Source organism: Astatotilapia calliptera, chromosome 3, assembly GCF_964374335.1.
Source record: "Astatotilapia calliptera chromosome 3, fAstCal68.1, whole genome shotgun sequence".
Taxonomy (NCBI): domain Eukaryota; kingdom Metazoa; phylum Chordata; class Actinopteri; order Cichliformes; family Cichlidae; genus Astatotilapia; species Astatotilapia calliptera.
In genome coordinates this window covers 66,146,691-66,159,041 of record NC_137424.1, presented here as the reverse complement: position 1 = coordinate 66,159,041, position 12,351 = coordinate 66,146,691, and the positions used below count along the sequence as shown (strand labels likewise).

Sequence of the window (12,351 nt, the reverse complement as noted above, 5' to 3'; positions counted from 1 at the left end):
TATTCTATTCTATTCTATAAATAATAATAATAAAGCAAAATGAATTATTAACCCGATAATAAATATTTAAATTTAAAAAGGGATTTCCAGAAAGAAAACAAAATTAACCACTCAGTTAATTTTTTTTTATTCACAACTGAGAAAAAAAATAGATAAAAAAATCATGAAAATGCAAAAATTCAAATTAGGAATATAGAGTTTGCTGTTATAGTTATTTTGTTCATTTTGTTTTGTGTTATTTTATTGTATCAGAAAGCAACAATTAATGTATTGATAGCAATTCAGTGGTTTGATCACTACTTGTCATTGCAGACAGTGAAGGTGCTGCGTAGAAACTGTTTTTTCTCACCGTTTTTTGCGTGTACTATGGCTATGAACAGAATTTTTTTGTATATGATTTAGTCCTTTTGGGTTTAATCATATTCATTAGATAGATATGATTTAAACCACTGTGCCACGGGACCCTTAATACCTACAGCGTGCTCTAATCACTCTAATAGAATATTATGGTCAACAGTATCGAACGCTGCACTGAGGACAAGCACAGAGATGAGTCCACTGTCAGAGGCCATAAGTAGATAATTTGTAACCTTCACTAAAGCTGTTTCTGTGCTGTGATGAACTCTGAAACCTGACTGCAACTCTTCAAATAAGCCATTCTTCTGCAAATGATGTGTCAGGTGTTTGACAACTACTCTTTCAATGATTTTTGAGCAGTTTTGTAGGAATTGGGTCTGAAAGACACATTGATGGTTTGGAGGAAGTAATTACTCAAGTTAACTCAGAAAGATTTCCTTGTAACTAATACGGATTCTTAAGTACGATTTCACCAACTCTACAGGCATTTTGTAGAGGGTATAACAGCTGTTCGTCTGGAAACAACTGTAATTTCCACATTTGGGCTTAATTCTCAAAATAACATTAAGAGCTTTACATTAAGTAATTTTTTACTTTAAGCCTGAAATTTCGACTTTATTCTCAAAATGATCAGAATTTTTTTTTTTTTTACTGTGGCCCTAATACTCTTTCATACAGAGCTGTGGTTGTAAGCAGTAAAAGATAGATAGAGAGAAGTTTGCTCTTCTCAGTATATTTGTGTAAATATCAAACTACACATTTCTACACCTTCACACCCAAATTCTATTCAACAAGTTATCACATTCTGCAACATATTTATTTTTTTACCAGTTCTAACAGGGAACCTGCTGGATATTTAGAGGTAAAGCCGTTTTCTTTTAAAAAGCACCTTTGCTGGCTGTAACTCCCAGTTTTACCAGTAGATGGCAGCAGTCTGTACATATGACTCAATGGTATTTCAAGCGGTACTGACAGTTTCCCAGGCAGCAGAGCAATGAAGAAAAATATAATGGTTTCCTAAATTTAAAAAAAATCAAATTTTCCATCTGACACCTTTGTGAAAGCTACAGAACCAGATGAGGAAACAAAACAGTGACATTAATAAGGAACAGAAAAAACTGCAAAGTCTTTTTATTAGATTCTCTTAAGTGTAGGTGGATTACTTATATTTACACAATACACATTAAAAATTTCTCTGCTCTGAGGTGGGAGACCAAAGGCGAGCAGGTGGACGTCAGTGGTTGGACTGGTGGACTACTTCAGTGAAGAGTAGACAACATCTGGCTCTGGTTTAAAGTCTGAACACAAGCACACACAGGTCAATCAACAGGAAACATGATTACAAGCTTTGTAGTTCAATCAAGACCTCCAGTCTCCACCTCTCTGCATCACACACAGTGCCAGTTCAGACATTACTGGGAATGACCTCAGTAGAGTGCTCCCCTTAAATGGCTGTGGTTGCATTTTATTTCATTCTGTCGGCTAAGAAACACACTGCCAATGGATGATGCAGTTAAAGGGCGTGTGCCACCCAAGGCACCTGGTGTGGAAACATAGATCACACCTGCAGAGCCTGCCAAGGCCACGGTAATCCCGATATTACTAAGGCAGACAATCCCCCCCCCACTGAGGAGTTGGTTGAAAGTTATCCCCTTATGATCAGTGATAGGTCTGAGAGAATGACAATCATGTGAGCATTACAATCAGAGGAGCACTGACATCATAGAGACTGGTATGAATAATGACCAGTCTGCAGGTGTTTTTGACATAAATCAGAAAAATGAAACAACTCATGAATCTGTGTGTGAGGATCTTTGTGAGAATGACAATATGTTTGATAAAGATTTATTGAAATTGTCCCAGAAGAAGAAGAGCTCTGAACCTGCCATACTAACACAGCAGTACTAAAACTTTAAAAGCCAAGAGAGGAAACAAAGCAGGAGTGAGCAGTATGGCATCTGAAGGTGATTTGTCTCTGAACCAGGAACAGCAAAATCTGTACTCTGCTGCTGAAATCAGAAGGTTCTTACAGACGACAAAGGCCTCAGGCTGGTAAAAGTGGAGGACTACTTCCAGACCTGAAGGAGTTGATTGAGTCGTCTCAGGTTTTGACAAAAAAAATCTGGAAATTTGGTTGATGGTGTGTTAACAGATCAAGACATGTATGTCCCTGTTTTTTTTTTTTTCTTCTCCATCTCTCCTTGTTTATATGTGAATTTGAAATAGGCACTTTAAATTTAAGCAATGCTAGAGAAAAGAAAAGAGCTGCTTTTTTCAAGCTTGTGTATTTAAAGGAATTAGATATAATGTCAGTTCAAGAAACAGTGAGAGTGACTGGAGGAAGGGCTGTGGGCTTGAGGTCATTTTTAGTCACAAGTGGAGCTTTAGTGGAGGGGTGGGGATCTGTAAGATTTTTTTCCTCTTTCAGGCAAAGCATTTATTGAAAGTTAAAGCCAAATATGAAAATGTGAATTTTGCTTTTCTCGATATATATACTCCAACCAAAGGGGTGGATAGAATGTTTTTTTAAATATATATATATATATATATATATATATATATATATATATATATATATATATATATATATATATATATATATGTCCAGTGTGACACTGTTAAGATTGTAGTGATGATGAGTATTTGTTTTTATGTGGGGATTTTCACTTGCACTGAAAACCCATTACCCACAGGCTCAGATAGCTGACTGCAGCTGTGGACCTGTTAGATGTCTGAAGGGGCTTCCAACAGAAATCATAGACGCTTGGAGTCAATCTAAGGACAATCATTTGTCTTTGGCAAGATTGGATCGCATATATTCATATGTGGATTTTGTTTGGGACAAGTTGCACTGGATTCCTCAAAGTGTCCTTTTTCTCTCTAGCGAGGAAGGTGGACACGGCCTGGTCCATTTAGCCAGTAGAGGTGCTGCTTTTCGTTTTCAGTTAGTCCAGAGGCTGCTTACAGGACCCTCAGATCTTGTGTTTTTTTTTCCATGTGGTCTCTGCTGAGAAAGGGAAGGCAACACCAGGCTGACTCTCTGAACCGCTGGATTGTCCAAACTGGGGGAGGACTACCTAATCAGACAGCTCCACAAGTGCTTTCACTGAGTGGTGGAGCTTGGTGGACCTCAGCTAGATAATCCTGATGGATTTGCTGCTCAGCTCGGAATTAACTCTATTTGAGTTGTTGGTCAGCTTTTGAATAATTGGAAACACAAGTAAGTGTTAAGACTAATATTATTCTCCACTCAAGAAATTGGGATACATGATGCTCTGTGTAAGTCTGCATAATAAAGGGGGGGACAGCATTGCTAATTAGCTGGCATCCATGTTAGTATGTAAAGTGCAATGTCTCCCTCTAGTGGTCATATATAAACCATGTGTGAGGATGGTGTTAATGTAAAATGTGAATCAGAGTGTTCCAGTCAGTCATCAGTGTGTCTCTGCACAGCTGTAATTAAAATGTGTTCAGAGGGCCTCAGTGTCTGAATGGTTCCAGTTCAGCTCCATAACAGCAGCGTCCCTGGTTTGATTCCTGTGTTTCAGCTCATCTCTGCCTCTCTCACTGAGGGGGACGTAACTACATGGAAATGGATTTGTTCATCAATCAAACTACAGATCACTAGCATCAAAAGATAGTGAGTTTTTCAAATGTCTTTTCAGTGAACAGACAAATGTCTGTGGGCATTATAGCTTCAACTTTTTAAGACAAAAGATCTTGTAATGTTTTTCAAGTTATATTTTTTTTAAATAGTTTTATCATTTTACCCGAAAACAGAAACTGAGTTCCCCAATTCTACGTTTGAACCAGTAGAAAAGCTGGTGCTCAGAGGAAGAGGGCGGGCTTTACTTGGTGTCAGTGACAGAAATGAAGAAAAGCTGAAATGAGTGAGAAGGACGATGAAGGAAACATCTGTGCTGTGTCTGCTCTGTAAGTAGAATCTCTGTGTTTGTTTGAATTCTTGTACTTTGACTGTCTGCTCTCCTGATAACTGATGATGGAGGAGAAGACACGAAAAACAAATCAGGCTGAATTCAAGTTCAAAACACCACAAGGACCAACTGCAGGTCTGAACTGACTCTTTATCTTTGCTCAGGAGTCGAGGAAACACAGCAGGCAGAGAAAAGATCAAATCATTAACTCGTTATATCAACACAATGGACACATTAGTCTATTGTGTTATTTCAAAGTAGTGGATATTTTGTATTTTCTCACAGTGAATTTATATAATCACAACGATGACTTCAAGAGCTGTTTCCCCAGATCAAAACTGAGACAGAGGGGATTGAAGAATCCAAATTGTCTGGATATTTGTATATTTGTTAGTATGATTACTGATTACTGTGTTTGTTGCCCAAATGTTATTGAAATATGTTGCTGACATCAGATTGAATAAAAAAAGCAGAGAAACAGATTTGTTAGCTGTTTGTGTGGAGTTGTTCTTCATGTTCAGCTCAAACCAACCTGAGTTTAATTTCTCTTTAGTTCTGATCTCACTGCTGAGCTGCACAACAAACCAAGGTCAGTAACCTTCTTCTGTCACAGTTTAAACCTGATAAATGCTCAGTGATATGACCTGTTTGGGTTCATGTTTCAGAGTGTAAAGTAAAAAGATCATCAGTTTTTCATTGTAACCCTCACAGCTCGTCTGACTGTGAGTCCCAGCAGCTCTCAGTTGTTTAAGGATGACTTTGTGTCTCTGAGCTGTGAGGAGGACGACAGCTCTGCTGGATGGACTCTGAGGAGAAACACAAGCAAACAACAGAGGACTCAGTGTGGAGATGGGTGGGGAAAACCAGCTGGTTCTTCCTGTAACATCAGTTATATTGACCCACTGGAAAGTGGAGTTTACTGGTGTGAGTCCACAGAGGGTCCCATCAGTAACATGGTTAACCTGACAGTCACTGGTAAGCTGAGTGTGTGGAGTTAGTGTTGATGAAGCTGTGTGTAAATGGATGAAATGCTGTAGTTTGTCTCTGTGTTGAGGTGGATCAGTGATCCTGCAGAGTCCTGTCCTCCCTGTGATGGAGGGAGATGACGTCACTCTGCTCTGTAAAACAAAGACCACTCCCTCCAACCTCCCAGCTGCTTTCTATAAAGATGGCTCCCTCATCAGGAAGCAGCCTACAGGTCACATGACCATCCAGCATGTTTCCAGGTCTGATGAAGGCCTCTACAAGTGTGACATCAGCGGTCATGGAGAGTCTCCATCCAGCTGGATCACTGTCACAGGTGACACACTCACCTGTCTGTGTTTCTGCAGGTTTCAACATTCACAATGTGACGACAACTTAATGACTGTGTTTGCTTTATTATAGAGAAACACACCACCACACCTCCACCTACATCCACACCTCCTCCTGATAATAAACATGTGTCACATGTCCGTGTCATCCTCCCTGTGTTGATTGCTGCACCAGTCTGTGTTTTGGTTCTTCTGGTGATACTGATTCTGCTGATTAGACGACTTGTTCACAGGAAACCTGAAGGTGAGACTCAGACTTGTAGACTATACGTGTCCAGGTTTGTTTTGTAGAACAAAGTAAAGTATACACTCATTATGATTACATTAGCATTAGTGTTAGTATTTATTCTCTATGGCAGAGGGAAACAACTTTCTTAAACATTATTGGTTCATTTCAGCAGATCAAAAAGAAAATGTTGAAGACATCACAGATGACGTCATGTACAGTGACATCAAAATATCAACTCACCAACTACAGTCAGCCAGACAAAGAGGTAATATTGTCTTTTGCTGGGTTGGGGGGTGGGGTTGCACGTTTGTGGTATTTATAAAGTGTTGAGAACGCTGGGCATTTTTATGTTTCAGGGTTTGTAGAGAGTTAGGACCCAAGGTTATGGGATGCAAGCATACCATATTGTCTTTTTTTTTCTTTTTAGCTAGAAGTAACTATATTTGGATGAGACAATAATGTACTGAATTGTTTACAAGCTACATCCATTGCACTAATGCATCACACAGACAATTAATTGTTAATTTGCACTAAAAACATTTAAATAGTACTATTACCTGCACAGTCAGCCATAGTATTTTTCAGACACATACATTTAAAAAGGCACCAACTCTGTCCTCTGCATGTGTTTTATATTGTGCAGAGAGTGATCCAGCTGCACTCTGTTCAGCAGGGAGAACACTACTATTCACTAATAAAGAAAAGATAAAATAAAATAAAAACAGAAGATAAAATGCAACAATTTAAAAGGATGTCACTCATTTTTTTAGTTTTTTTCAAAATTACATTTAAACTTAAAATAGTAAAAATGTCCACATGTGCATTATGATCATAGTTTTATCCAGAAGGACTTTTTCTCTGATCTTCAAATTCATAAATAATTAAGATCTGGTTTTATTATAGAGTAAAGAAGAATAAAAATTAGGAAAACAAACTACAAAAAGAAAAACCTTTTCTATGTTGAGATTATTAGAATTGTGAAAATAAGTGTTGTTTTTAAATAAAAAAAAAGTATTTTATTGATTTCATGCTTGACTTATAATCTTAAATTACAGTCCATATTTTTACACTTTAAACCAATATCGGTACACAGTTTTCATTTTCCCATTGTTTGTATTGAAGCTTTTTTCAAATGTACTCATCTTTAAAATCTCACTGCTGAGTGTTGTTTGCGCACTGGATTTACTCTTTGTGGTTAACAAAAAATTAAAAAAAACAGCTCCGCTGTCGTCCACTTTCCTGTTCATCATTAGCGAAAAAAAGTTTGTAGGCTTCTTCTTTTTGTTTTTATTTTGTGTTTGTTTTTTTTCTATAAAGGAATATCTATAACTTATTGATAAACTGTGCACACTGTCATGAATTCAAAATTGTTAATAAAAGTTAGCAAATATTCAGATTTTTTTTAAAATTACGATTTGAAATAAGAACTTCCAGTGCCGTTTTTCCTTCACTTTCATATTTTTTAACACCAACATTTGGATTATCAGTGTCTCCACTGTTCACAAATTCTAAGTAAACTATATAAAGATATTTAGATATTTAGTAGTTTATTAGAATCTGAAATGTTTCTGCTGGTTTGGCCCATTGCTCTTCTTTCTCGAAGCCAAAGTCACATCAGCAGGGCTTCAGAACTGGAGCTTTCACATGATACATGGAGACTACAAATATATCTTGCAGTGCTTCAATGCAAATTTAAATTAAGTGACAGACTTTCAATTTTGAAAATTATTAAGGCATAAATGGATCTGTCTGAACAGTTATTGTTACCCAGAGTTTTTAAATGCGCTTTCGCACGAGCGTATGTTGCTAACATCTGGAATTATTGAGAGGTTCCATAATCTGCCACTGCTCTTAACAAAAAGGTCCATAGAAATGAAGACATGATGTGAATTTCATTCAACAGCTCTGGTCTTTCTTAGACAGGTAGAATTAAGGCACCAGTATACACATAGCACTGATTGCGTCGCACACCACTGCAATTTTATGGCGTGGAAAGTTTCTGCAATATTCATTTGAATGATACTGTTACTACTCATAAACTACCATCACATAAATGCTGATATAGGATGAGAAAAAAATCTAAACTGGAGCTTGCCAAGTCTTATGACCCCTGTGGCAAAAGTGGTGCAACGTAACAGGGCAACAACTCAAGTTATACATAAGCAGAGTCTCCAAACAAAAACTGTGTGCATGAAATTAATTTTACAATCTTACAAACTAATTATAATTACCTCACACCATTAAGTAGTAGCTTCTACACTGCCAAAACAACCAGCAGAAAAGGAAACAGTGAACAATAAAGTGAATCCAAAAAAGTAAAATGCTTATGCTCCCTGGCTGGCCACAAAACAGGAGACAAGGTCTTGATGCATGCGCAATCATCATGGTAAGGAAATCCCCAAAAGTTGATTCTGTTCATCTGGACGTAGCTTTTCTCCCACTAACCAGATGAACAGAATCAACTTTTTGGAACAGAAGAAAAGGTTTGAGTAGGAAAAAAAAATGGTTGAGAGTCCCTGCCAAGCTTTTGCAAGCTTTTGCTTGGAAAGAGGCCCGACCGAGCCACGGGCACCAGGCCCCGCCAAGCAGCCACCGGGAGTGAGCCGGTACATACCTGAGCTCCCAGCCCCAGACACCAAGAACCACCAATGCACCGACGGCTGAGGGCATCAGCCACCGGCAGGGAGTGTGGTGGGGGGAGACAGGCCTCCATACTTGGGAGGGCCTGAGATGTTCCCAGAGAGGTGGCGTCTGATACTCAACCTGACATATAGACACAGACATACAGGCACACACAGACACAAATGTGAATTCCGACCATGGACCATGGAACGTTTTGCATTGTTTTGTTTTTTTCTCCAACGTGTTGTATTTTCAAACTGTTGCAACATCTCCCTCCATATATCTGTATATCTCTGAGCCTCTGTCCGCCAGAGGGTGTGAGATCAAACTTGGTGAAGCATGTGACAGGAACACTGTTAGGCATCAGTCTGTGATTATAGAGGGCAGCACGAGGCCACAAGGAATTGAAAAGGCTAAGCTCAAAAAAAGAAAGACGTTGGAGGAAGATACTGAAAAATATACTGTGTTAACTAACCTGTTTACGAGAGGACAGATCCCAGGTGCAGTTGATAAAGAGATTATACAGATCAAATTCTGTATTTTCAGCATGGCCAATAAGGTCAGCACAACCATGGTTATAAAACAAATTAATATGACCAAGGTCATTAGCTTATTAGAACCCAATAAGTGGAGGATAATTCACGACAATCCTTAGTTTTAAGATGAAAATAAACACAATTTATAGGTTCCAGGATGATCTGTGTAATATTAAATAATTCTTAAATGGAATGTTTTTGTAGCACTGAAGCAGCAGATAAGCCCATCTGATGCTGCTGATGCCTATAACCATGAAGCGGCCATAACTGAGGGGAATAGTTTTAACAGAGTTAAGTTATTTAAACTATGTATGTGTAAATAAAAATATAACAATAAAATAACATGCAGAGAATAGATGTGAAAATGTTTAAATTGTATCGAGGCAGTGTCTGCATGATGGTAGGTAGAATAATTTATTTTAGTCTATCGAGACAGATAGCCTATAACAGGGGTGCCCAATCCCGGTCCTCGAGAGCTACCGTCCTGCAGCTTTTAGATGCATCCTTGTTCCCACACACCTGAATCAAATGAATGGCTTGTTATCAGGCCTTTGCCAAACATGATGGCACGCTGAAGAGATCAAACCATTTGATTCAGCTGTGTTGGAGTAGGGATGCATCTAAAAGCTGCAGGATAGTAGCTCTCGAGGACCAGGATTGGGCAGGCCTGGCCTATATCGTGCATCACAAAAAAAGGCCAGGAACCTGAAAAAGGGGCCTCATCCTGATCCTGGATTTATCTGTAAAGGAGCGTTTATGTTAATTTATTTACCGATATAACAATATGAATAGTAAATATCACTCCCTCCAGTTAATACACGACACCACGGTTCTTCATTCACAGATGGATTTATTCTTCCGTCACACTTCTCCTCAGAAACACCATAAAATCCACCGTCAAACTGTTATTACATAAAAGTACAGAATGACCAAACATAAATATTACAAATAAACATTTAAACCCAAGTTAACAAATACGCGATAAACAAACACAGTTAACATACCTCGCTGGCTGCACGTAACCGTGAGGGAATGAGTCTGCTTCAGGAACAAAACTTAACAAAAATAATTCCCAATTTCTTCTTCTTCGTAGCTTTCTTTTACTTTAAACTGCTTATTTATTCCTTCTTCTGCCTTAGTTAACTTATTAACTTAGCTTCTTTGCACATGCTTTTTACTTACTTTCGTCACCTAAAAAAGCCTGTGCGCAACACAGAATGAACCTTAGTTCCTACCTCAAAAGGAACAACAATAAATAAAGAAAATAAATAACATAAATGAACACAATAAATTAAACAAACTGACATAATTTACATTTATGGCAGTTAAAGTAAATGAAAAGATTCAAAAATCTTTCTGCAGGAGCAGTATCAATATCAATATCAATATCAATATCAGTATCAGCAACTCTGCATGATCTGCAGTAATGTCCTCTGTGTGTGTATTATTGTGTGTTTATTGTGCAGAGAGTGATCCAGCCGCAGTCTACTCAGCAGTGAGAACTGAAGATGTCACTTACGGAGAAATCATCATAAGAGACAAGACAAATAAATCAAAGATGAGAGGTACATCTGTTCTTCTTTGTCTCCTGGTTCACTTCTACACTCAAGAACTGATGCTTTGTTTTGATCTAAATGTTAACATTAAAATCCTAACAAAACATTAAAATGTTTAATTTTTTAATGATCTCCATCTTAGTAACTAGTGACATCTGGTAAGTAACACCAGGCTACCAGGCGTATTCTGAGTTTCGCAGGTTTGGTTACTTTTAAGTAGCTCACCAGAATCCTGGACATTATGAAAAAGCTAATTATCTTGTTTTGAGGTATTCTGTTATTATTTTAGGTCAGTCATGAGCCTAATGGGACTGATTGTAGTTAATCTAGACTGTTGATCTGTTATTAGTAATGATTAATATACAGTATAATGTCGTTGTGACTTTCTATCAACTTTTGGGCAACAGATCATTCAGCAGTTTTGCAATTGAGCAGCAATTGCCCAAAGCAGCTCAGAAGAGGTGCCCATGTCTCTGCTATTTGGGTTTTGTTCACACACAAGCTGTTAGCAGGATGTATAAAGAGACAGATTAAACAGAACAAAGATGACTAACTGCCTGCTTTCAGGTACAGCCAACGTTCAGTTTGTAACCACAGCCGCAGCATCCTGTTTTTGTGTTCTGAAGCTAATGAGAATTCTTGCCCCAGTCTATTTTGATTTGGTTAATAATAGCATTCATGTTGCAAAGCAACAGTTTGCTTTGTGCTCTGTGGTGAAGTGTGTCAGTATATATTAATAGCTTCTGGCAGCTCTGTGGTTTTCTACCTTCATTTTGCACACAAACAGTTCCATATGGTCAGTCTTTTCATAGCAAAGAGATGATGAGAAAAGGATAAGAAAAAAAGTGTGGGGAAAGGAGGACCCAAAACGCAGACTCTGCGATGCAAACAGTTTATTTACAGTGGAAAGCTGTAAACACAATAACTCCCTCGTTGCTTCCCTCCGACGTCTGTGCTCGTGCTCGTGCTCCCCGCTGTTGTGTTACTGCACACCCTGTGCGTGCTGCCCTTCTGGTCCCTCGTTTCACCTGCAGGACAATGATCCTGCGCCGGTGGGAGCTCCAACTCTCTCCTAAGTAGCTCCCCCGACGAGCCCTGATTACCAACATGTGTGGCATGAACTTCAGGTGTGGCCAGTCCTTCCGCAGGGCCACACCCCTCAGGCCTGCAGGTGGCTGAGCTCCATCCTCCAGCCACACCCGCAGACATACACACCCATACCCTGCCTATACATATGAGTGGGACACAGACTAACACAGCACAGTGCAGAAAAACACACACATGACCAAAATAATAATAACAACAATATCAACGGGAGGTGAGTCAAAACTGCTCACAGACCCCGAGTCCTCCAGAGCTGGGTCCGTGACACGTATATTTTCTTTTTAAATATAACAGTACTGTAATGTTTGTTATATCTGCAGTAATTTGAATTCATTTTATTGTGTAGGGAGTGATCCAGCTGCAGTCTACTCAGCAGTGAGAACAGAAGACATCATTTCCGGACAGATAACCATCAGAGCAAAGAGGACCAGAGGTACAGCTGCTCTTTAGTTATAACTTTGGAAAGAATCTAGCTAGCTGCTCACCATGCAATATTTACTTTTTCTTCCACTCTTTATTCTAAGACATTTCACATCTCATGCCCCACCAAGCTGTTGTTCAAACCTTCTGTTGGCCATCGGAGACCAATTAGAAGAAGGTTGTTTGAATTAAGGGTCACCACCAAGGCCCAGGGTAAAATAAAGAAGGATTATTTTGAAATGCAAAAAGCGGATTTTAAAGCTAAATATATTGAGCCTG

The 12,351-nt window shown here is 38.7% G+C and overlaps 1 long non-coding RNA gene across 1 annotated transcript; it reads left to right on the top strand.

The window, feature by feature from the left end:
* Positions 1-5,859: 5,859 nt before the first annotated feature.
* On the top strand, positions 5,860-12,269 carry LOC145425634 (uncharacterized). Its single transcript, XR_013906347.1, has 3 exons — positions 5,860-6,099; positions 10,459-10,557; positions 11,999-12,269. It is a non-coding gene; the product is annotated as an uncharacterized LOC145425634 (long non-coding RNA).
* The last annotated feature ends 82 nt before the right edge of the window (positions 12,270-12,351 follow it).